The sequence below is a fragment of the Anopheles darlingi genome, chromosome 2 (assembly GCF_943734745.1).
Source record: "Anopheles darlingi chromosome 2, idAnoDarlMG_H_01, whole genome shotgun sequence".
In the NCBI taxonomy this organism is placed as follows: Eukaryota; Metazoa; Arthropoda; class Insecta; order Diptera; family Culicidae; genus Anopheles; species Anopheles darlingi.
The window spans coordinates 44,724,403-44,729,402 of NC_064874.1; the positions used below are offsets into that span (position 1 = coordinate 44,724,403).

The 5,000-nt window shown below is 42.5% G+C and overlaps 1 protein-coding gene across 1 annotated transcript in view; it reads right to left on the bottom strand.

Moving 5' to 3' along the window:
* LOC125959250 (secreted protein C-like) overlaps nt 1–5,000 on the bottom strand; it is a gene marked incomplete at its 5' end in the record, with an annotated part of 11,905 nt that overhangs the window by 3,996 nt on the left and 2,909 nt on the right. Inside the window, one exon of the mRNA XM_049692064.1 lies at nt 1–5,000. This exon is cut by the window's left edge and continues 3,996 nt beyond it; it is cut by the window's right edge and continues 2,909 nt beyond it.

Genomic DNA, 5,000 nt, shown 5'->3' on the forward strand with positions numbered 1-5,000 from the left:
ATAGGAGCCCGGGGGAGGATACTATTGCAGCGATCATTCGCTGTGGTTGCAGTGATCATTACTTCGTAGTGAGTATATTGAGCTGTTGGTTTACAGTTGTTTCGAATTAAATTTACCAGATTTTAGTTTGCTTGGATGTACGGTCGGGTTTTCTTCTATTTGCCCTCGTATCTCTCAACTCCCTTATGTGTGTGTGTGTGTGGTTAAAGGTGTGTTAAAGATACAATGGAGGAGGATCCTGAACACTACGGAATACTGTTTTGGATGTTCTCCCTCTTCTGCGGTAGATGCAGTGTGCTTAACACTGACAAACGTTGACATTGATGCGCACGCGATGCGGTTGAGGGGGCTGCGCAGTGAACTATTATCAAATATTGGGTTTAAGGGGTAAGCTGTTTAATCCGTATTTTGGTTTTCTGGCTTCTATTTAATCATGTGTAAGTTGTTGTTAGTGGTGGTTCCGTTCTTAGCTGCCATGTGTAACAAGATATGAATGTCTCTCTGCGCGAACAAGAACCGTTTTACTTATGGATTATATTGGGTTAGGCGAAGGATTGTCGATCCTTCCCTTTCTATGAGCTGGAACGTCAGCGATTTTACGGATTGGTTTACGGATGAGATGCTATACTGTTATTGCTAAAACATGTCAAACAATACACTAAAAAAAAACGGAAGGTAAGAAAGCAGTTAGCCGTCGCTCGAAGCGATCCTCACTATTCTCGTTTTTTTCCAGACCTTCGCATATATGTGCCAGTTAGGAGCTGCTCTATCTTAAAAGTTATATCGTTCAAGCCAACCGACGACAGATCGATGCTCACCTTTTGTCTCCCTCCCTTTGTAGTTAAGCCTATGATTTGCCTTTACACTAGATAACGTGGTGGTTTCATGCAGTACAAAAAATAGAGAAACAATAGCAACTTTGAAAACAATGACAACATCATTTCGTTCTGCGTTTTCGCCCATTTGTCTGGCCGGTTTTTCTTACGTTTATCGTTATAGCGCTATCGTTGCGATTCTGTAGGAGTATGATCAAAAGCATTCCGCAATAGTATTTGTTTATTCGCTGCTGCACACTGACCATGATTGCACGATAATAGCAAGCAAGCCAAAAGGGGGAGAGTAAATTGCAGGGATGGTGGTTTCTGTGGGAACACAATGAGACGACTGCGCAAACCCGACTACCGGTAGTAGCATTGGTAGAGAGATACTATCGATTCCGCGGTTTATGTCCCCCCCAGTCGAATCATCTCCAATTCCAATTTAACTTCTTCCCGTACCGTGGCGCGTGTTTGATAAGCAAGTAGCATCGTGGATGACGGTATGTCTCACGAGTACGCTGGAATTGATCCCCTTCCAACCCTCCTCCTGCATTGCAATGTGATTGCATTCGAATGTGGCTTTACTACTTATGCGCCTGGATAAACATATTCATGGACACCATCCGGACACGGGGAAGGAGTATGGGGAAAGGTACAGTTGAAGTATTTAATGTTTTCTTTTTTAACTCTCTCTCTCTCTCTCTCTCTTTCTCTCGTTGTCACGCTACAACCATTCGCTTTTAACTGGAAAAGTACAAAAATAGATGTTTTCTTGGATGTGGCCACCGTTGTTCGAAGTGGCGCGACACGCACAAACGCCACATTTCGTTGCTGGATAAATTTGGGGCTTGGGTTGAGCAATGTATTATATGCTTCGCCGCACTAGACGACATTAGATGGTGGTGGGTGTGTTTGTTTGCGCCTTCATGTGCCCCTTCTTTACACACGTGCTACCGCGCGACTCGGATCTCAGGTACAAAAACGTCACGGACACGTGTGGGTATGTTTTGGTTGTTGGGTTATTAGAGGGATCGAGATAAGATTAGTTCCCGCTAGAGCGTCGTGATGTCGTCGCGTGGTGCCCACGTGGAGCACACGCTCGTTCTGGGCAAACACAGCAATATCATGACTAGATTTCGTTACTCACTAGATATAAAACAGAAACAATAGCAGGTAAAAGAGCTCTGCGACTATCGATCGCTGCTTCAGCGTAGGACTGTAATGGAGTGCGCGACTCCCTGTGCGAACGATAGGGCCCCAGAAAACAAATAAGCCTAGGTTTCGATTTCAAATCAATACTGTGGTGCTAGGGAATACTTTTTTTTAACAGAAATTGCTTGCAGCTCAAGCGTCCAAAGAGGGAACCAAGCCACAACAACAACCAACAGCCGGATGTGGTCCAATGGCCCAAGAAGAGACTCGGTTCCCGTACCGGGGCACATTGAACTGCGTTCAGAGCTCCTCCACGCTACTAATGCTAACGAGTGAAACATACTAAAAAGGAACGCTGTTAAAAATTTAAAAAGTTAAAATTCTAAATCGATCGCTATATGCATACAGTTAGCAGCTTTTGGAAGAGAATGATTTCTACCTCGAACCTCGATGCGCACCGCCCCACGCGATATTTGTGATCATCCATTGTTCACCCATTCAGTGTGTGTGTGGTTCTTTGTTAAAATGACAATTCTCTTTCTCGCCCTTAGTCACTTTCGAATGTGGGCTGCCTTTTGTTTAATTTTCATTAGCTAATTTGTACTTGGAGTACTGATGTAAGTGTATGCGTGAGCGTACGTGTATTCAGCGGATCGTGTATTCTAAATGGTATCAAGAAGGTGAAGAGGAAGTGCCACACTACCATTCACACTCACCGGTGGCATTAGACCATCAGAGAAGGATTCGTTCTAGTTTTTTTTTGGCAAACGAGTCGAACAGCAGTTCGTTTTTCGTTTTGGGGACCACATACGACGAACACACACATACACACACATACACGTACATACACAAACGCTGGAGCATACAAAACGTTAGGAAATCTACGGTTAATCAAAACGATGGGCAAGGCAAATCAAACAAGGTGTTGACACAGCGTTGTGGATTTCACTAAGAGTTGAATTAGCTAGAAACCTTGTTGAGCTTAGAGTTGTGATGTGTGTGTGTGTGTGTGTGTTTGTTGCTGGTTGACAATGAACTGGCGCTTGTGTACGTCGTGTCTATTGTCTATCTGCTTCTTCGTCTAGAAGGAGTAGTGTCTAGAGGGGGCATTGGGCGCAGAAAAATATACCATAATATCCTTTTTCACACATATATCAGTGAATTCTTTCCATTGCTCCAAACACGCTTATCAGTAGATTAGTAGAAGAGTGTTCAAAACGTTTTACTACCACCACTACTTCGCTAGGTAGAAAAATATACTAACTCCCTCCTCGCACCTCCAACGGAGCATGATCGCAGGATTCCAGGGGTTGCAATGATCAGTGATCCAGACCCATGGGCTTACATTTGATAAGCACGCGAGAGAGAGAGAGAGAGAGAGAAGGAGAGAGGTTACGGCGAATATTGCGTAGGAATTGAACAAGATCAATAACTCGGCTACACTGAGAGTAGTAGGATCATAAGCCTTGAACAGTGTTTGTAAACCTTTTAACATGATCAAGCTGCTTGCCATGCCTCCTCCGAAATTGCTGTGTCGGTGGGGTGGCATCAAGAGCAATTTCTTCATTTGAAATTAATACTTTTTCTTTGCACTAATTACCCGCAGAGATGGTTCTGTTTTATGGATAGATTTTTGCAACAAGCACATAAACCCACACACACTTCACACACACACACACACACGCAGACATGCAGCGAACGGAATAAAGAATTGTTGTGTCCATTCGTTAACCGTTTCATGGTCAATTATTGGTTCGTTCGAGTTGAGATTACCTATCATAACATACAATGCACAGCTTGATCATTTCAAGATCTTAGATATCGATTTCTGCTCGACCTTGGGTCTGTGTGTGTGTGTATGTGTGTGGGCCGAATGTCTTGATAGTTGCTGGTTGAATGATGTAGTAGGAAATGTTGTTTAAAAACATTCCATCGTTGTGATTAAGTTTCAGCAGTTTCTTGCTCTTTCGATGTACTCAGCGAAACTTTGAGAGGACACGGAACTACACGGAAATGGTTTAGAAAATGGGAGCTTCTCTTTTCTTTTGCACATTTGCTTTTCGCGGTGATGGCAAAGCAAGCCTGTGCTTTAAAGTCATTTCTCTAACTAATATCTACGGCTCGCGGCGACATGCAATGTCGTTTAATAAACACATTTGGATTACTCCTCGATTTGCTACCATTACTATACAAATGATGAGATAGTGTTTAAGTATTATTTTCCGATCTATTTACTCCTTCGCACTTTTTTTCTTCGATTCGTTAAGTTATAAAATGTATGCCAATACTTCTTATGATACCGCCATTCTTATACGCTCTCTTTCTTTTGTTTTTTTTTTCTGTCTTGTTTTGCATTAGCACGATACTTTTAGCCGATATCCATTTATATTCCGTGTTCCACGCTTTTACAATCTAGAAACGGGTCACTCGTATCATCAAGTCAAGCAGAGCGCGTCATGTCTTGTGAATTTTGCATCGTTCGCTTTGGCCAATTTGCACAGTAAGGTATGATGATATTTGCCACTTTTCAATTTTCCTAACAAAACAAACAAGGAAAAAGTCTAAAAAACTGTTTGCAGCAGCTTGATCTCACAAGGACATGACCAGACGACGCCAAATCACACGAACAACGCACCCCCCGTTGAACTACGAATAACTATCAGTGTCTCGGGGTTTCAATGATTTTCTACATGCCCGGATTTGTTTCTGTCAAAAAATGTAATATTTTACAAAAGCGCGGCGATTTACGTCTCCTCCTAAAAGTGTTGATGGCGCAATATCGTTTGCATGCGGTTCTGATGGACCATCGATTTACTGGATGAAGTATGCATTATCCTACAGCAGGTGCGATCACCTGATTTGCACATGTTTTATATTTTGTTTTCCCGTTTATAATACATTGTTCGGTCTTTAAGTATAGTCGTAACGATATTATTCCATTTGTCCAGCTATGACTAATTTCAAACGAAATAAGCCGTCCATTCAACAGAAAAACTGAACTAGCGTATGATGAGGAGCTACAGGAGCTTC